Below are 21852 nucleotides of genomic sequence, written 5' to 3'. Positions count from 1 at the left end.
TCTGAAATCTTTAGTAGCTTCAACATAATATTTCAAAGCTCTTACCACATCCAAAGAATGTAAAGATCTCTCCAGAGAATTCTTAGGATTAGGACACAACAAAGGGACAACAATTTCTCTACTAATGTTGTTGGAATTCACAACTTAGGTAAAAATTCAAAAGAAGTCCGCAAAACCGCCTTATCCTGATGAAAAATCAGAAAAGGAGACTCACAAGAAAGAGCAGATAATTCAGAAACTCTTCTAGCAGAAGAGATGGCCAAAAGGAACAATACTTTCCAAGAAAGTAATATAATGTCCAGAGAATGCATAGGCTCAAACGGAGGAGCCTGTAAAGCCATCAAAACCAAATTAAGACTCCAAGGAGGAGAAATTGATTTAATGACAGGCTAGATACGAACCAAAGCCTGTACAAAACAATGAATATCAGGAAGTTTAGCAATTTTTCTGTGGAACAGAACAAAAAAAGCAGACATTTGTCCTTCAAAGAACTTGCAGACAAACCCTTATCTAAACCCTCCTGAAGAAACTGTAAAATTCTAGGAATTCTAAAAGAATGTCAAGAGAATTTATGAGAAGAGCAACATGAGATGTAAGTCTTCCAAACTCGATAATAAATCTTTCTAGACACAGATTTACAAGCCTGCAACATAGTATTAATCACTGAGTCAGAGAAACCTCTATGACTAAGCACTAAGCGTTCAATTTCCATACCATCAAATTTAAAGATTTGAGATCCTGATGGAAAAACGAACCTTGAGATATAAGGTCTGGCTTTAATGGAAGTGGCGAAGGTTGGCAACTGGACATCCGAACAAGATCCACATACCAAAACCTGTGCGGCCATGCTGGAGCCACCAGCAGCACAAACGATTGCTCCATGATGATTTTGAAAATCACTCTTGGAAAAAGAACTAGAGACGGAAAAATATAGGCAGGATGATAACTCCAAGGAAGTGTCAATGCAACCACTGCTTCCACCTGAGGATCCCTGGACCTGGATAGGTACCTGGGAAGTTTCTTGTTTAGATGAGATGCCATCAGATCTATTTCTGGAAGCCCCCACATCTGAACAAAATGAAAAAAAAACACATCTGGGTGAAGAGACCACTCTTCCGGATGTAAAGCTTGACGACTGAGAAAATCCGCTTCCCAATTGTCTATACCTGGGATATGGACCGCAGAAATTAGACAGGAGCTGGATTCTGCCCAAGCAAGTATCCAAGATACTTCTTTCATAGCCTAAGGACTGTGAGTCCCACCCTGATGATTGACATACGCCACAGTTGTGACAGTGTCTGTCTGAAAACTAATAAACGTCTCTCTCTTCAATAAAAGTCAAAACTGAAGAGCTCTGAGAATTGCACGGAGTTCCAAAATATTGAATGGTAATCTCGCCTCTTGAGATTTCCAAACCCTTTGTGCTGTCAGAGATCCCCAGACAGCTTCCCAACCTAAAAGACTCGCATCTGTTGTGATCACGGTCCGGGTTGGATGAACCAAAGAGACCCGTAGAACTATAGGATGGTGATCTAACCACCAAGTCAGAGATAGTTGAATATTGGGATTCAAGGATATTAAATGTGATATCCTAGTATAATCCCTGCACCATTAATTCAGCATTAAAAACTGGAAAGGTCTCATATGAAAACGAGCAAAGGGAATCGAGTCCGATGCTGCAATCATGAGACCTAAAACTTCCATGCATATAGCTACTGAAGGAAATAATAGAGACTGAAGGTTCCGACAAACTGAACCCAATAAAAATTGTCTCTTGTCTGTTAGGGACAAAGACATTGACACAATCTATCTGGAAACCTAAAAAAGGTGACCCTTGTCTTTGAAGAAACAACAGAAGTTGAATCGTATGAGATTCTGCAGAACGAAAAGACTGAGCAAGTACCAAGATATCGTCCAAATAAGGAAACATTGAGAACCTTTAAAAATATTCCTAGAGCTGTCACTATGCCAGAAAGGAAGAGCAACAAATTGGTAATGCTTGTCCAAAAAAAGAGAATTTCAGAAAATGAAAATAATCTGAATGAAACAGAATATGAAGATATACATCCTGTAAGTCTATTGTGGGCAACTAATGCCCTTGCTGAACAAAAGGCAGAATAGACCTTATAATCACCATTCTGAAAGATGGTACTCTTACATGACAATTCAAAATAATTTCTTTCTTTGGGACAATGAATAGTTTTGAATAAAACCCCAGACCCCGTTCCTGAAACAGAACTAGTATGAATACCCCAGATAACTCCAGGTCTGAAACACACTTCAGAAAAGTCTGAGCCTTTACTGGGATTGCTGGAATATGTGAGAGAGAAAAAGACTTCCCACAGATGGTCTTACTCTGAATCCTATTCTCTACCCCAATCTAAGGAGTTTGGAACGAATTGAACCAAACAACTTTAGAAAAAACTTAACCTGCCCCCTACCAGCTAAGCTGGAATAAGGGCCGCACCTTCATGCGAATTTTGGGGGCTGGCTTTGATCTCTCAAATGGCTTGAATTCATTCCATTTTGAAGAAAGCTTCCAATTAGAAACATATTACTTGAGGAAGAATTAGATTTCTGTTCCTTATTAAGAACAAAACCGGAAATAAGCTTAAGATTTACCCTTAGAACTTAATCTTGAGGCAAAAAAACTCCCTTCCCCACAGTAACAGTTGAAAGCATTGAATCTAACCGTGAACCAAATAATTTATTACCTTGGAAGGAAAGAAAATAGAAATCTGGAGTTAGAAATCAAATCAGCATTCCAAGATAAGGCCACAAAGTTCCTCTAGCTAAAATAGCTAAAGACATAGATGTAACCTCAATTTTGATATCAAAAAAATTGCATCACAAATGAAATTATCAGCATGTTGAATCAAGTTAACAATGCTAAACAAATCATCATCCGATACTTGTTGCACTAAAGTTTCCAACTAAAAAAGGTGAAACAGCTGCAACATCAGCCAAAGAAATTGCAGGCCTAAGAAAAGGACCTGAAAATAAATTAATTTTCCTTAGATAAGATACAAGTTTCCCATCTGAAGGATCTTTAAAATAAATACTATTTTCCATAGGAATAGTAGTACGTTTTGGCAAGAGTAGAGATAGCCCCATTAACTGTGGGGATCTTTTCCCAAAACTCCAAACTGCTGGCAAATGATACCATTTTTTTAAAAAGAAGTACCAGGCCTATTCCATTCCCTAGTATTAGGAACTGGGAAAAAACCTCTGAAATAACCACAGGAGGTTAATAAACAGAATTTAAATGATAGCTAGCCTTAAAAAGGACTAGACTCCTTAATATGCAATGAAATCAACAAGTAGATTTGTTAGTGTCAATATCTGATGAAGGATATTCTGAATCAGATAAATCCTCATCAAAGAAGGATAATTCAGTATGTTATCGGTCATTTGAAAATTAATCAACTAAAATGAGAAGTTTAAAAAAGACCTTTACATTTTATTAGAAGGCGGGATGGCAGACAAGGCCTTCTGAATAGAATCAGAAAAATATTCTTATAAATTCCCAGGTATATCTAGTACATTAGATGTTAAAAGAATAGCAAAAGACAATGCATTAATACTGATGGACATTTTCTCTGCATGTAAAAGTTTATCATGATAACTTATTACAAACCATAGCTAAAGATAAAAATTCATAACATTAAAATAAATGAACTTAGCTTTGGTAGGACTGATATCAGTCAGCAGGAATCCAACAGTGTTTTCTGATACAGGAACAGTTTTTGAGATATCTTGCAAATGTAAGAGAAAAAAACAACATAAAAAGCAAAATATCAATTTCCTTATATGACAGTTTCAGGAATGGGAAAGAAATGCAAAACAAAATAAGCCTCTGGAAACCAGAAGCAAAAAGAAATTAATTCTTAAATAATGTCAAAAGTTTGGCGCCAAGTATGACGCCCACAACTGACAAAATATTTTTTGGCGCCAAAAACGTCTGCAACAAACACGTGCGTCATAGATGACGCACCCACGTGAAAAAACTCGGCACCAACTAAGACGCCGGAAATGACGAAGTTACGTCAAGAAACGTAATTCTCGCTCCAAAAAAGTCTCGCACCAAGAAGCCCGCAATTTAGAAAGAGAGTCAACTTGAAAATTTCAGGTAAGAATTTTTTTTAATATGCATTTTCCAAATATGAAACTGACAATCTGCAAAAAGGAAATATACTGATAACCTGGATCATGGCAAATATAAGTACAAACTTATATTTAGAACTTTAAATATAAAGTGCCAAACCATAGCTGAGAGTGTCTTAAATAAAAGAAACATACTTACCAAAAGATACTCATCTACATAAAGTAGATAGCCAAACCAGTACTGAAACGAGAATCAGCAGAGGTAATGGTATATAAGAGTATATCGTCGATCTGAAAAGGGAGATAGGAGATGAATCTCTACGACCGATAACAGAGAACCTATGAAATAGATCCCCGTTAGGATGACCATTGCATTCAATAGGTAATACTCCCTTCACATCCCTCTGTCATTCACTGCACTATGAGAGGAACCGGGCTTCAAAAGAGCTGAGAAGCGCATATCAACGTAGAAATCTAGCACAAACTTACTTTACCACCTTCATAGGAGGCAAAGTTTGAAAAACAGAATTGTGGGTGTGGTGGGGGGTGTATTTATAGGCATTTTGAGGTTTGGGAAACTTTGCCCCTCCTGGTAGGAAAGTATATCCCATACGTCACTAGCTCATGGACTCTTGCCAATTACATGAAAGAAATAGCTAGGAGTGTCTTAAAAAAAATTATACTTACCGTAATTGTGGCAGACACTCGTCCACTGAATTGCAGACAAGCCAAACCAGTGCTAAAACATATCAGCAGAGGTACAAATATGGGAGTTCTGTATGTTAAACTTCAAAGGGAGACAAGAGATGAATCTCTGCGACCGGTTTACAGGAAGCCTATTTAAAAGGTTTTAACAGACGTAAAAACATGGCAACCATAGGCAAACTCCCCTTACTTCCCTCTTATAAACATAGTACTCTGAGGGGAAAAAACGGACTTCAATATACACTGAAACACCTATCATCAAATGAAGCACATCTTACTTTGAACCACCTCCAAAGGAGGCAAAGTTTAAACTGAGATATAAATGAGGTTGGTGGGGTATTTATAGGCTTTGAGGTTTGGGAAACTTTGCCACCTCCTGGGGGGAATGTATATCCCACATATAAGAAATCGTGGACTCTCGCCTTATATATGAAAGAAAGACTGAAGGTTCAAATAGGTAAATATCAGTGTTATCCATATCTTCTCTGCTAGAGAAAAAATCATGGACACTGAATTAGTTTTAAGAAACAACAATAGTTGTTTTGTGTGAAATTCTGTTAAAGGAAAAGATTGAGCTAGTACCAAAATATCATACAGGTAATACATTTGTTTGGCAAAAGCACTGCAATACTCTGAGGTATGATATAGAAAAAAGGTTACCCAGAACCTTGATAATTTTGTTCAGGTACTGACAAGGCCAAGCCCTGCTTAACTTTCGAGATCAGACAGGATCAGGTGCATTCAGGGCAGTGTTGCGGAATGCTGGATTTGTAGCTCGACCATAATGGAAAATCAACAAATTGATAGCTTTTCCAGAAAAGTAAACCTCAGAAACTGATGTTTGAAGAAGAAAAAACACTTTTTTTTAAAAAAAAAGAAAGAAAAAAAACCTCTCTTTAGGGAGCCTTGTTCCTAAACCAATGCAATATTAGTGAGGTGAGAAAAATGTTCTGAACCCAGAGGTCAGTGACAGACTGGACCCAAGCCTCCTGTTTAAAAATTGCCCCTAGCAGGATTCCACACTTATAATACATTTCACTGCTTACTCAGAGTGTAGGAGAGGTATTTAAATGCTGGAGCATATGTGCGTATGCTACTGAAATAGTAGTTCTGGAGGTGATAACCAACTTCTTATCCTGTTTGAACTTGTTTTAATGAGCATTTGGTCCCCAGAGTAAACCATAGAAACCTTGCAGTGAACAGTCATCATTTGACTGTTCTATATATCTTTATAATGAAAGTTTCATTTTGACTTGAGAGTCCTTTAATAGCCATTTATTTTTCTATGCAGGAGAGACATACCATGCCTCTACCAATAGTTTAGGATTTTACAAATGCCATCTAGCTGTGTGGTCTCATTTCCAGTAATAAATAGGAGTTTTTAAGATTTTTTTGTAGACTTCCCGTCTTGAGGGAAAAAGCCCCTTTATCTCTACTAATAGTAGATATCTTAAAGGAAAGAGACAACAATCTAGATTTTAGACACCATATTAATCATCCCACAAGGCCCTCCTGGTAAGAATAGCTATAGACTTTTTTAACACAGATTTTTATAATATCAAACACAGCATCACAAATAAAATTATTTGTATTTCAAAGCAAACTTACTAGCTATAACAGTAATATCAGAAAAAAAATGATCTTAGAATTTAACCAGTGTCACGGAAACCAGACAGCTAAGGCTACCCCCCTACAACCTCACTGTCACGGATACTGGGCTGCAGGGGTTGAACTCTTACCCCCCCTTTTTGGTTGGAGTATAAGGTGACAGCCCAATTCAGTATTGCATGACCCAACCCCCCCCCTAGAATCAGAATGTTTGAGATTTTTGCAACCTCCTGCTTTTATGTGCCTTTCTGTTATTGTATGAGTCATGCATTGTCCTTTTGTAATTAATCAAATGCTGAGACCTCCTGCTGTTATATGTCTTTCTGCTATTGTGTGAGTCATCCATTGTCCTTTTGTGATTAGAATCTTGTTTAACTAACCATGGTCTGATGTTTGTCTAATTGTATAATATTTGTTATAACTACCCCCCTTTTCTGTTGGAAATGTATAAAATCTGTGTTTTCTGTGAAATAAAGCAGTTCTATTTTCACCTGAATGCTAGTCTGTCTAGTTATTTGGGTAGGATCCTGCTAGAATCACTTTCCTGAGCTACATAGAAACCTGTTCCAGGCAGAGAAAGGATCCTCAGGCAGAGCTACCCAGTTTGGGTAGCTGGAGTCTGCCACAGGGTGGGACCCTGGGTACTGATGCTGTCGGGCATCAGGGGTGGCTACAGGCTGTGGTCACTTGCCAGCTACATAGCTGCAGTCGGCAGGGAGGAAGCAGGACCCCTTTGGCGGAGCTACCCAGTTGGGGTAACAGTGACATTGGCTGGCAGCGGTGGGATCTGCTTCTTTTACAAGGTTCCTGCTGACAGAGGAGAAGCGCCACAGTAGCCGGTAAATATGGAGGTAGAGTTCCTAGGGAGTACAAAAGATGCTGACCGGACCAAATGATCCTTGCCCAGAACAGGACGTTCTGGGATGGAGGAACCTTGCCCTCTGAGTCCTCTGGGGGGAGGCTCTTCAGCAGGAACGGAAGGATGGAAAGGTCCTCCCCACAAACTACCAGAGGTTTCGGGTTCGGTGGACCTTTAGAGTGCCTTTTCTGGGAAAACAGCCAAAGAAAGAATGGCTATCTGTTCTATATAGACTGGTCCAGCAAGAGATGTGGGTGGAAGATGGCTATTGGGCCCTCCAATGGCTCGCTATGCAAGCGCAGCCATGGCTGGAGGATGGCTCCCCCACATTGGGCTTTGGCTTCGGCGGCCCTGGATTGTTATTTACAAAAAGGACAGAGGACCCACAGTTTGGGAGCGAGACGAACCAGGGTCTGGAGGATATCTCTGGGCTCCAATAGGAACTGCTGGATCTCTTGGAGAAATTCTGGCTACTAGCAATGGTCAAGGAATACAAGACGCTGCTAGATCTCGTTAAGCAGCGTGCCAAGGGTATACAGATCTGGGGTGCAGCCCTCTGGTATTCATGGAGCTCAACCGCGGAAGAGTGGCAACAAAGAAAAAGGGAACCAGGGCTGCTGGATCCTGATCAGCAGTCTGGCTCCGAGCTTATGGTCTTGGACCAGGGGGCCACCCTAGCAGAAGCACTGGCAACAGGACAGAGAGCCGCCGGCCTCGGCCCAGCCCCTGCAGCAGCTCTGGTAAACCAGGGAGAGGCGGTAGTCGTCCTCCCTCCCCTTACACAGAACCCCATGCAGGGAGAGACGGATATCGATAACTCTCCCCAGCGGCAGAACCCCTTCCCAGAAGATGAGACAGTCGGTCTCTCTCCCCAGTGGCAGAGCCAGGAGCAGGGAGAGGAGACAGTTGGTCTCTCTCCCCAGCAGCAGAGCCATACCCTGGGAGCGGAGGTAGTCATCCTCCCTCCCATTACACAGAACCCCTTCCCGGGAGAGGAGACAGTTGGTCTCTTTCCCCAGCAGCAGAGCCAGGAGCAGGGAGAGGAGACAGTCTGTCTCTCTCCCCAGTGGCAGAGCCATCCCTTGGGAGTGGAGGTAGTCGGTCTCCCTCCCCTTATAGAGAACCCCTTGCAGGGAGAGATGGATGTCGATTATTCTCCCCTGCAGCAGAGCCAGGAGCAGGGAGAGGAGACAGTCTGTCTCTCTCCCCAGCGGCAGAGCCATCCCCTGGGAGCGGAGGTAGTCGTCCTCCCTCCCCTTATGCAGAACCCCTTCCTGGGAGAGGAGACAGTCGGTCTCTCTCTCCAGCAGCAGAGCCATCCTCTGGGAGTGGAGGTAGTCGGTCACCCTCCCCTTATAGAGAACCCCTTGCAGGGAGAGATGGATGTCGATAACTCTCCCCAGCGGCAGAGCCAGGAGCAGGGAGAGCAGACAGTCGGTCTCCCTCCCCAGAGGCAGAGCCATCCCCTGGGAGCAGAGGTAGTCGTCCTCCCTCCCCGTAAGCAGAACCCCTTTCTGGGAGAGGGGACAGTCGGTCTCTCTCCCCAGCGGCAGATCCATCCTTCGGGAGTGGAGGTAGTCATCCTCCCTCCCCCTACAGAGAAGCCCTTGCAGGGAGAGACGGGTATCGATATCTCTCCCAGCGGCCGAATCCCTTTCTGGGAGAGGAGACAGTTGGTCTCTCTTCCAAGCGGCAGCACAGTTTCCCATGGAGCGGAGGTAGCAGACCTCCCTCCCCAGCGGTAGATCTCCTTCTTGGGAGAAGAGACAGACGGTCTCTCCCCTCAGTAGCTTGGCAGTCTCTACCCTTTTCTTGCCCCGGAGTATTTCTTACCGGGGGCAGGCATTGGCTTAGGCAAGGAGGAGAAAAGCTTATACAGTTGGTGCCACATATTTGGGCAGCCAAGCTTTGCCTGCCCCACCGAGAAGCAACCTCCCCCTCTGGTCTGGGGTGGGTCCGCCAGTACTAAACCAAGTGTCACGGAGAGAGGCAGTGTGGCCCTGGAACTTGACGACCCTGGAACTTGTGGGACAGCAATTGTTTGGGAGCTGCCCTTGGCATACTTGTTTGGGACTTTGCCTTATGTGACTATCCCTGCGCCCAGGGCGCAGGGTATAAACACCAGCTGGAACCCCCCAGGATGCCCCAAGCTCTGGAGAGATGGGATCACCTCTCTCAGCAACCGAGAAGTGGAGGGCCACCGTCAGACAGCCCCAGGCGGACCCGTTAAGGGTCTAGCTGGGTCTGCCGAACTGGAGGGGGGGGAGATGTCACGGATACCAGACAGCTAAGGCTACCCCCCTACAACCTCACTGTCACGGATACTGGGCTGCAGGGGTTAAACTCTTACCCCCCCTTTTTTGGTTGGAGTATAAGGTGACAGCCCAATTCAGTATTGCCTGACCCAACCCCCCCCCGACTCAGAATGTTTGAGATTATTGCAAACTCCTGCTGTTATGTGCCTTTTTGTTATTGTATGAGTCATCTATTGTCCTTTTGTGATTAGATAATTGAATGCTGAGACCTCCTGCTGTTATCTGTTATGTGTCTTTCTGCTATTGTATGATTCATCCATTGTACTTTTTTGATTCGATAATTGAATGCTGAGACCTCCTGCTGTTAGGTGTCTTTTTGTTATTGTGTGAGTCATCCATTGTCCTTTTGTGATTAGAATCTTGTTTAACTAACCATGGTCTGATGTTTGTCTCATTGTATAATATTTGTTATAACTACCCCCCTTTTCTGTTGGAAATGTATAAAAGCTGTGTTTTATTTGGGTGGGCTCCTGCTAGAATCACTTTCCTAAACTACATAGCAGCCTGTTCCAGGCAGAGGAAGGACACTCTGGCAGAGCTACCTAGTCTGGGTAGCCGGAGTCTGCCACAGGGTGGGACCCTGAATACTGGTGCTGAGTGGCTACAGGCTGTGGTCACTTGCAAGCTACATAGCTGCAGTCAGCAGGGAGGAAGCAGGACCCGTTTGGCGGAGCTACCCAGTCGGGGTAACCGGGGTATCCGTCACACCTGGTTTAAATAATTCACTCAGAATACTTATGATTCTTTTAAACCCTAAAGTGACTAAGAACTTTTAGTCACTTTAGGGTTTTTACAGCAGATGAGGGATCCTCATTCTTTTGAGGAAATCTCATTATCTGAAGATACCACAGTATCCCATATCACTTAGAAGGAAAAAATCTGAACTGACCTTTTTTCAGCATCAACCTGTATATATAGAACAGGTGTATAAGTTCCCAAAGAAACATTAGATTAGTCAGTCAGTATGCATTTACCCCTTAACCCAATCGACTTTGGCTATCGTACCGCACTAATTATATATACGTTGTCGCTTCAGGATGCTCCAGCACTCTCGGCTGTTAAGTTACATCAGAGATCTGGAGCTCCTGAAACTTCAGGCATCTGTCACATATGGAGACAGAGCGAGATCAGTGCTCCGCCTCCACATGAGGGCAGATGCCTGATCGTTACAGACGGTGACACACACAATGTCACCATCTTTAACGATCTTCTGCTGGTGCTGGCGGGAGGTGTGTGCGGGAGGAGGGTGGCGGGTGGGCGGCCCAGCAGGGGAGGCGGGACGGAGGGCCCTATGCTACGGAAAAGATCAAATAAAGGGACAGGGAGGTATGGGGCAGCTACGCTACAGAAAAGGGAATCTGGGGTGTGGGAACACCCTAACTAAAGATCGCTGGTGGGGGGGGATACTACACTAAAGAAATGTAAATAAAAAAAATATTTTTTTTCAAAAAAATAGAGCAGTTTATAGGTATATATATATATATATATATATATATATATATATATAGAGAGAGAGAGAGAGAGAGAGAGAAACTTAACATTTTAAAAGTGCCTATAATGAAAGCTATATGAATGTCTGTATATAAAAATATAAAACATACTTACCCATAGACACTCGTCCACCATTAAAGTAGCAGACAGCCAAACCAGTACTGAAACATATCAGCAGAGGTAATGGAATATAAGTATAATGTAGAAATGTAATATGAGGCAGAAGACAAGTCCCTGTGACCAAATTTACAGAGGGCCTATGCAAGATTTGCCATGAGGCAAAACCATCGTATCACAAACCATATCCCAAATGCATCCTTCTGACATGCAATGTACGCTGAGGGGAACCGGGCTTCAACATAGACTGAAAACCGATTTCACTGAAGAAATCATGCACATCTTCATGCTTCCACCACCTCCAACGGAGGCAAAGTAAAGGCTAAGGTATGTGTAAGGGGTTTTATATGGTTCTTGGGGTTTGGGAGACTTTTCCTCCTCCTAGTGGTAGGAATGTAATTCCCATGCGTAATGGATCATGGACTCTTGTCACCTATATGAAAGAAAACTGAATTTAAAAGATTACAAGGCATATCTTCAGAACCCTTAGAATTTTTAACCCCTAAAGTAAGTAAAACTTCATTCAAACCTTTGTAGGGCTCTATGAGTTTTAAGAAATTGGTTTGTCTGGTTCCGGAAATACTCTAGCCAGACTTCAGTCCACAATAATTCCCAGGAGATAACACTATTTCAAGGCACTAAAAGCTTTTAAATAGTTGAGCAGTCATCCCAACATCTAAAACACCTGAATCAAATTGAATGAGTGACATAAGCTACTATCACTGCTAGAATCGTGGAAAGGCTTACTGAAGCTGTGGCCAACTAAAAATATCTCATATTCACAGCTGCAATAAAAACCGACAACCTTATTCCCTAGATGTATTTCAGAGGTAAGAACAATGAATTAGCAGATGGCCAGCAGTCAGCAAACATTACAGAAAGAAGCAAATGGAGGGCGAGAATACTATCCTTGCTGTTCCTGTAGTATCACTGTGCATGAGTAAGAGTAACCAGCAGGTTGGCCCACACCTTAGACCTAGTTCACATAGCAAACATACACCTATGCCCCTGGTCGGATCATGATTTAGTATCTATTCAACTTCGGGTTTCAGACAAGAAGGATTTCAGACATCAATGGCGTGTATGCCTCTGCAAATTCTTTCTGACTTCCCTTTTTGTGAGGAACTACACAGCGATATTGTTTGCCTTATTCAGGACAATGATAACCACTCTTTGGGGAGCACAAAAAGCTATGATTAAAGGTTATATCATTAAGAAACAAGCCTTGATCAAGAAATCCTTAGGACTCACTTTATCTCAGTCCCACTGTAAGCTAAGATCTTTAGAGCATCTCAACAGGGTATCTTTTACCCCACAGACTACCTCTCAAATCAGGGAAATTAAAAAAAATATTTGTTTAATTGAACTACGCAGAACCCAACAGCACCTTCTAAAACTAAAACAACTATTTTATCATAAAAGTAACACAGCAGACACCAAGCTCGCAAATAAATTGAGAAACTCTAGGTATCACTCATATACATCATATTAAACATGCTGACCAAAATATACGTCTGCCCTCACAACAAATAGGGAAAATATTTATATTATATGAATCATTATACAACATTGAAAGGTCTGAAGGTACCAAGCTAGCCCCTAAACATGTCATCCAATCATTTCTTCTACAAGATACGACGAGTCCACGGATTTCATCCTTACTTGTGGGATATTATCCTCCTGCCAACAGGAAGTGGCAAAGAGCACCACAGCAGAGCTGTATATATAGCTCCTCCCTTCCCTCCACCCCCAGTCATTCTCTTTGCCTGTGTTTGTACTAGGAAGAGGTAAAGTGAGGTGTTAGTTTCTTCAATCAAGAAGTTTTTTTATTTTAAATGGTACCGATGAGTACTGTTTCCCTCAGGGGGATATGGAAGAATATTTCTGCCCTGAGGTTTATGATCTTAGCAGCTGTAACTAAGATCCATGTTGGTTACCACAGATCTGAAGGTAATACAGGAGACATCTTCAGTGTGGAGACCGGTTCATGCTACAAGCAGCATTGAGGTATGTGCAGCCTTTTATTTTCTGAGGAGACTTGGTATATCAGAAACGGCTGAAATGTATTCCCTGTTAGGGAAGGGGTAAGCAGTATACCTATCATCAAGGGGGGCGTTAGTGAAACCTTTGCATTATTTTTATATTATTCAGTTGACATTTTTTGAGCAAGGAGTTTATAATGACAGAGTGCTGTAATGCTCATTATAAAAGACACTGGGAGATATATTTTGCGGTTTTGATGTGTAGTTTTACATATTGACCATAGTTTATACTAGGGGTTAACATTTCCACATGGCTTATATTGTAACCGCTCCTCCATGCGGTTGTTTGGGCCTACTCGGTCATCGGTCCTGATGGGCGGGGCTCATTTTTGCACGCTCAGACGTGCTCTGTATTCTGGCTAGGAAGCAGCAGGCATTAGCTCCGGTGGAGCTTAAGCAGAATTTTTCCTCTCCGGATTGTTGTTGAGTCTTCTCAAAGTACACTGGGGGCAGGTAGGCGCCACAGCAGAGCTGTGGCGAGGTGCAGAGGATATTTTTTGCTGACTTTAATATAAATGTGGCTATAAATACATTTTAGAAGTTAATCCCCCCCCCCCCCCCCTTACTACTTGGCGTGCAATAATTTTTGGAAACTTTATTTAGGATTGGGTTAATTTTGGAAGTAAATTAACGATTTACAATAGCTTTGAAAAAATTGTTCACTTTTTTTTATTATTTAAAGACACAGTACACGTTTTCAAAGAATTGTTTAAAGCATTTAATAAAGGGTTTAAATGACTATTGGTGGTTTTTACTAGTATGTTCAGCATGTCTGACATTGAGGAATCTCAGTGTTCTATGTGTTTAGATGCCATTGTGGAACCCTCTTTAACATTGTGTACGTCTTGTACTGAAAGGGCCTTACATTGTAAAGGGCATATTCTGAGTAAAGATAGTACGTCTAAGGATGATTCTCAGTCTGAAAAGAATCAGGATAAGCCATCCAATTCTCCCCAAGTGTCACAACCTTTAACGCCCACACAAGCAACGCCAAGTACTTCTAGTGCGTCTAATTCCTTTACTCTGCAGGAGATGGCTGCAGTTATGTCAACTACCCTTACTGAGGTATTATCTAAATTACCAGTGTTACAGGGTAAACGCAGTAGGTCAGGTATTAATGTGAATACTGAATCCTCGGATGCCTTATTGGATATTTCCGATGTACCCTCACAGTGTTCTGAGTTGGGGATCAGGGAATTGCTGTCTGAGGGAGAAATTTCAGATTCAGGAAATGTGTTATCTCAGACAGATTCGGACATAAAGTTCTTTAAATTTAAGCTTGAACACCTCCGCCTGTTACTTCGGGAGGTTTCAGCGACTCTGGATGATTGTGATACTATTGTGATACCACCAGAGAAATTGTGTAAAATGGACAAATATCTAGAGGTTCCTACTTACACTGATGTTTTTCCAGTTCCTAAGAGAATTTCGGAAATTGTTAAAAAGGAATGGGATAGACCAGGTATACCGTTCTCTCCCCCTCCTAATTTTAAGAAAATGTTTCCTATTTCAGACGCCATTCAGGACTCTTGGCAAATGGTCCCTAAGGTGGAGGGAGCTATTTCTACCCTGGCTAAGCGTATAACTATACCTATTGAGGACAGTTGTGCTTTCAAGGACCCTATGAATAAAAAGTTAGAGGGTCTTCTAAAGAAATTATTTATTCATCAGGGTTTTCTTTTACAACCTACAGCTTGCATTGTTCCAGTAACTACCGCAGCAGCCTTTTGGTTTGAGGCTCTAGAAGAGTCTCTGAAGGTTGAGACTCCCTTAGATGACATCCTAGATAGAATTAAGGCTCTCAAGCTAGCTAATTCTTTTATTACTGATGCCGCTTTTCAAATAGCTAAACTAGCGGTGAAAAATGCAGGATTTGCCATTCTAGCATGTAGAGCACTATGGCTCAAATCTTGGTCTGCTGATGTGTCATCAAAATCTAAGCTGCTAGCTATTCCTTTTAAAAAGGTAAAACCCTATTCGGGCAGGAATTGAAGGAAATCATTTTTGACATTACTGGAGGTAAAGGTCATGCCCTACCTCAGGATCTCAGGATAAGTCTGTTAAGATGAAGGGTAAACAAAATAATTTCCGTTCCTTTCGAAACTTTAAAGGAGGACCCTCTGCTTCCTCTTCCTCCACAAAGCAGGAAGGGAATTTTGCTCAATCCAAGTCAGTCTGGAGACCCAACCAGGCTTGGAATAAAGGTAAACAATCCAAGAAGCCAGCTGCTGCTACAAAGACAGCATGAAGGGGCGGCCCCCGATCCGGGACCGGATCTAGTGGGGGGCAGACTTTCTTTCTTTGCTCAGGCTTGGGCAAGAGACATTCAGGACCCTTGGGCACTGGAAATCGTGACCCATGGGTATCTACTGGAATTCAAGGATTTTCTCCCAAGAGGGAGAATTCATCTTTTACGATTATCTGTAGACCAGATAAAAAGAGAGGCGGTCTTACGCTGTGTAAAAGACCTCTCTACCATGGGAGTATTTTGTCCCGTTCCAAAACTGGAACAGGGGCAGGGGTTTTCCGACCCATTTTAGATCTCAAGTGTCTAAACAAATTTCTCAGAATCCCATAATTCAAGATGGAGACTATACGAACAATCTTACCAATGATCCAGGAGGGTCAATTTATGACTACCATGGACTTGAAGGATGCATACCTTCATATCCCTATTCACAAGGATCATCATCAGTTCCTAAGGTTTGCTTTCCTGGACAAACATTACCAGTTCGTGGCTCTTCCCTTCGGGTTGGCCACACCACACAGAATCTTCACAAAGGTTCTAGGGTCTCTTCTAGCAGTTCTCAGATCGCGGGGCATAGCAGTGGCGCCTTATCTGGACGATATTCTGATTCAGGCGTCTACTTATCATTTGACAAAGTCTCACATGGACATAGTATTGTCTTTCCTGAGAACTCACGGTTGGAAGGTGAACATAGAAAAGAGTTCACTAGTTCCACGGACAAGGGTTCCCTTTTTGGGGACTCTGATAGACTCAGTAGAAATGAAAATATTTCTGACCGAGGTCAGAAAAATAAAGATTCTAAATACTTGCCGAGCACTTCGGTCCATTCCTCAGCCATCAGTGGCTCAGTATATGGATGTCATTAGATTAATGGTAGCAGCAATGGACATCGTTCCGTTTGCCCGCTTTCATCTCAGACCACTGGAGCTGTGCATGCTCGGACAGTGGAATGGGGACTATCCAAATTTATCTCCTCAGATAAATCTGGATCAAGAGACCAGAGACTCTCTTCTTTGGTGGTTGTCGCCGGATCATCTGTCCCAGGGGACTTGTTTCCGCAGACCCTTGTGGGTAATAGTGATAACGTACGCCAGCCTACTGGGCTGGGGTGCAGTCTGTAATTCGCTGAAGGCTCAGGGTGTTTGGACTCAAGTGGAGTCTCTACTTCCAATCAATATTCTGGAACTGAGAGCAATATTCAATGCGCTTCAGGCGTGGCCTCAGTTGGCTTCGGCCAAATTCATCAGATTCCAGTCGGACAACATCACGACTGTGGCATATATCAATCATCAAGGGGGAACAAGGAGTTCCTTAGCGATGATAGAAGTATCCAAGACAATCCGATGGGCAGAGGCCCACTTTTGTTATCTGTCGGCAATTTACATCCCAGGAGTAGAAAACTGGGAAGCGGATTTTCTAAGTCGTTAGACTTTCCATCCGGGGGAGTGGGAACTCCATCCGGAGGTGTTTGCCTCATTGATTCGCCAATGGGGCAGACCGGAACTGGATCTGATCGCGTCTCGTCAGAATGCCAAACTTCCACGTTACGGATCCAGGTCAAGGGATCCCCAGGCTGAACTGATAGATGCCCTGGCAGTGCCTTGGTCGTTCAGCCTAGCTTATGTGTTTCCACCATTTCCTCTCCTTCCACACGTGATTGCTCGAGTCAAACAGGAGAGAGCTTCAGTAATCCTGATAGCGCCTGCGTAGCCACGCAGGACTTGGTATGCTGATCTAGTGGACATGTCCTCTCTGCCACCGTGGAAACTTCCTTTGAGACAGGACCTTCTCATTCAAGGTCTTTTTCAACATCCAAATCTAATTTCTCTGCAGCTGACTGCTTGGAGATTGAACGATTGATCTTATCTAAGCGAGGATTTTCTGATTCGGTCATCGATACTTTGATACAGGCTCGAAAGCCTGTCACTGGAAAAAGTTATCATAAGATATGGCGTAAATATCTTTAAGGTTACTCATGGAGTAAAATTAGGATGCCCAGGATTCTGTCTTTTCTCCAAGAATGATTGGAGAAAGGGTTATCAGCAAGTTCCTTAAAGGGACAAATTTCTGCTTTGTCAATTTTGCTTCATAAACGGTTGGCAGACGTGCCAGATGTTCAGTCTTTTTGTCAGGCTCTAACTAGAATTAAGCCTGTATTTAGACCAATTACTCCTCCTTGGAGTTTGAATTTAGTTCTTCAAGTTCTTCAAGGGGTTCCGCTTGAACCCATGCATTCCATAGATATTAAGTTGTTATCTTGGAAAGTTCTGTTTTTAGTTGCTATTTTTTCTGCTCGAAGAGTTTCAGAGCTTTCAGCGTTACAATGTGACTCGCCTTATCTTATATTTCATTCTGATAAGGTGGTTTTACGTACCAAACCTGGATTTCTTCCTAAGGTTGTTTCAAATAAGAATATTAATCAGGAAATTGTTCCTTCCTTGTGTCCTAATCCTTCTTCTAAGTAGGAGCGTCTGTTACATAACTTGGACGTGGTCCGTGCCTTGAAGTTTTACTTGCAGGCGACTAAGGATTTCCGTCAATCATCTTCATTGTTTATTCTGGAAAGCGTAGGGGTCAGAAAGCTACGGCTACCTCTCTATCTTTTTGGCTGAGTATCATCTGCCTGGCAAATGAGACTGCTGGACAGCAGCCTCCTGAAAGAATTACGGCTCATTCTACTAGGGCCGTGGCTTCCACATGGGCCTTTAAAAACGATGCTTCTGTTGAACAGATTTGTAAGGCTGCAACTTGGTTGTCCCTTCATACTTTTTCCAAATTTGATACTTTTGCTTCTTCTGAGGCTGTTTTTGGGAGAAAAGTTCTTCAAGTAGTGGTGCCTTCCTTTTAGGTCTCTGTCTTGTCCCTCCCTTTCATCCGTGTCCTGTAGCTTTGGTATTGTATCCCACAAGTAAGGATGAAATCCGTGGACTCGTCGTATCTTGTAGAAGAAAATGAAATTTATGCTTACCTGATAAATTGATTTCTTCTACGATACGACGACTCCAAGGCCGTCCCTGTCATTTTAAGACAGATTATATTTTTTATTTAAAACTTCAATCACCTCTGCACCTTTCAGGTTTTCCTTTGTCTTCCTAAAACCTTCGGTCGAATGACTGGGGGTGGAGGGAAGGGAGGAGCTATATATACAGCTCTTTGCCACTTCCTGTTGGCAGGAGGATAATATCCCACAAGTAAGGATGAAATCCGTGGACTCATCGTATCGTAGAAGAAATCAATTTATCAGGTAAGCATAAATTTCCTTTTCTCCAATTCCTTTAACTCCCAACTCTCACTCCTGACCATAGATACTCTCTGGCACTACCCATAGCCATTGATTAAGTTTCCATGTTATTAAACTTCTCAAGACCCCAGGCCCGGACGGTTTTCCAGCACGGTTTTATAAATCATTCACTCACAAGCTTGCCCCTATTCTGTTGAGATTCTTTAATTTAGAGAGTAAAGATGGAGCATTTAAAAAAGGAATTCCTGGAGGCTTCTAATAGTGCAGCTGGATCCCCAAAACCGACAAAGATCCGTCACTGTGCACTAACAACAAGCCCATTTTGTTAATCAATGTTGATATAAAGGTTTATTCGAAAATCACATTTCCAAAATCCTCGCATCCTTAATTAATGTAGACCAGGTAGGCTTTATCGCCCAGCAAGAGGGCCAAGACAACACAAGATGCCTCTTTAATATCTTCTGAGAATCTATCAGATTGAATAGACCCTTCCCAGCCATCTCTTTAGATGATGAGAAGGCATTTAAACAAGTAAAATGGGATTATCTGTGGGAAGTTTTAAATGGTTTTAACTTCCCTTGGGAATCCCAACTACTCATCAGAGGCCTCTACTCTGCTCCTACCGCTTATGTCCAGGGTATGGGCTTCTGCTCACCTTCATTCCCGAACTCTTCGCTTTAGCTATTGAACCATTAGCCAAATATGTTAGAACAGATAGGAGAATGGGAGGAATTACTTTGTTTGGTTCAACACACCAAATTGCGTTATTCGCAGATATTACTATTTTTTCAACCACTCCACTGACAAGGTCAGTTTCTCACATTCAAGAAGATTAGGAGCACCTCATAGGTACCAACATATTTGTCTTTTGAATATACCCGTATGAAAAGTATTCTACACAGATAGGGATATAAAACCCAATTCTCCACGTTCCTTAACTATATGGAAAACCAAATGGAGCCAGAGAGGAGGTTTATACAAGTTACTATCTGTACATTATAATCAAATGGAAGGCGCTGTGCCCGTACATAAAGCTTCCCACTTAATCAGCAGGGAAAATATCTTAGGTACCACAATACTTCCACAAACATGGCAAAAAACTATCACAACTAAAAAGGCTATTCACTGTATTACTTTATTTGAAACATACTATAACCTCCTCATACATTGGAACTACGTCCCTTTAAGATTATTTAAAATGAACTATAAGGTTTCCCCTTTATGCTCAAGGGGTTGTGGACAAATTGGAGACTTATTGAATATTTGGTGGGGTTGCCCCAAACTGACAGTTATATGGAATATAAGTTTTAAAACCCTTTCCTGCCTCGGTATTAAGTTATTGAAAGTTATTGAAGCATTTATTTACTGATGGTAGTTATCTATTTTATCAAGAGGATGGCGCTAAAAAAGTTATTCGTTCCCCAAAATAAACATATATGATAATACTATTGACATGAAAATAAAATGATTTAATAATACAATTGAGCTTATAAAAATCGGATGCATCCGTATTAAGCATATAAGTGCACAATGTAAAACATAAAATACTTGGATAATCTTATCCGTTATGTTAAAAAGTCTCTCCTTGATAAATGTAACAAGTCTCTCCTTAAAGACTGAAACAAAATCAGTATAATTGGCAGTCTTGTTATACACTATCAGTTTTTCAGACAGTGGTTCCATCCTTACTGTGACTAGAATCTGAAAGGTCCGTTGGTGTTTAGTCACACAGTTGGATCACGTGACAGGTTTTGACCAATCATGAGATCGTTATGCTATCCAATGAAGTTGATGTGTATAGATTCGAATTCGGGTAAAATGCTGTGTAATTAACAGAATGTATGAATGAACTAGCGTTTTAATAGCCATTAGTGTCAATGAAGTGTTACCGATCTTGCTAGTAGCAAGTAGCTGGGAATTATACTAGAGCAATATCTCATCAGTATATACTTGATATATATAGTTACCCAGAGACTTAATACACCTGCTGGATTTTTGGCAAACAGTAGTATTTGTTCTTGCGGTGGTCAGAAAAAGAAGGTTCATTCCAAGTAATCTGTGTTTCTTTAGAATCGATCCGTGTTAAATGATGTGTATTTAACACACAGAATTAATCCTTCAGCAGCTTTTACGCGTTTAAGCCCTTGGGCCTTGATAAAAACCATGAATGTAAGGAAGATTAGCAAACTTCTTGTGAAACAAAACTGAAACAACAGAAATCTGACCTTTCAAAAAAAAAAAAAAAAAAGCTGGCACATGAATCTTTATCTAAACCACCTTGCAAAAAAATGCAGAATTCTAAAAGAATGCCAGGAAAAACTAAGATCCATACACCAAGCAACAAAGGTCTTCCAGACCTTATAATAAATCTTCCTAGACCCAGGCTTGCAGGCCTGTAACAAAGTCTCAAAAACAGAAACAAAAAACCTCTCTGTCTGAGAACTAATCATTCAATCTCCATGCCATTGATCTTAGAGATTTGAAAATCTGATGACAAAAAGGACATTGAGACAGAAGGAAGTGAACATGGAGGGTAACTGGACATCTGAACCAGTTCTGCATACCAAACTCGTATCTGGAAGTTTGATGTACAACCAAGAGGCCATCAGCTCTATCTTTTGGAGACCCAAAAGATCCACTATCTGTATGAAAACATTTAGACGAACAGACCACTACCCTAGATGCAGAGACTGACAACTGAGAAAATCTGCTACCCAGTTGTCCACTCCTGAAATATGAATTTCAGAAATGAGAACAAAAAACTTCTGCCCAAGAAAAAATTTGAGACAATTTCTTGATAACTAGGGAACTGCAAGCTCCCTCCTGAAGAATAATGTAAGCCACTACTGTAACACTGTCTCTGAAAATGCAGATAAGACTCCCTTTACAACATCCATAGTGCATCAGATGAGCGCTAACCCAACGACAAGCTGTTCACTCAGACATGCCCACAATACAAAGAGCACACAAAAATGAAGCGCTAAGAAAAAATCCAGCATGTATACATCATTGTAGGGAAAAAATAATACAACTAAGCCGGCACATGGAAAAATTGACGAGCGCAATTAAACCAACGCAATAAAATTAAAAACCTTAACCACCTCAAGGCCTACATAGGGTGA

The sequence above is a fragment of the Bombina bombina genome, chromosome 1 (assembly GCF_027579735.1).
Source record: "Bombina bombina isolate aBomBom1 chromosome 1, aBomBom1.pri, whole genome shotgun sequence".
In the NCBI taxonomy this organism is placed as follows: Eukaryota; Metazoa; Chordata; class Amphibia; order Anura; family Bombinatoridae; genus Bombina; species Bombina bombina.
This window is presented reverse-complemented; position numbering follows the sequence as displayed.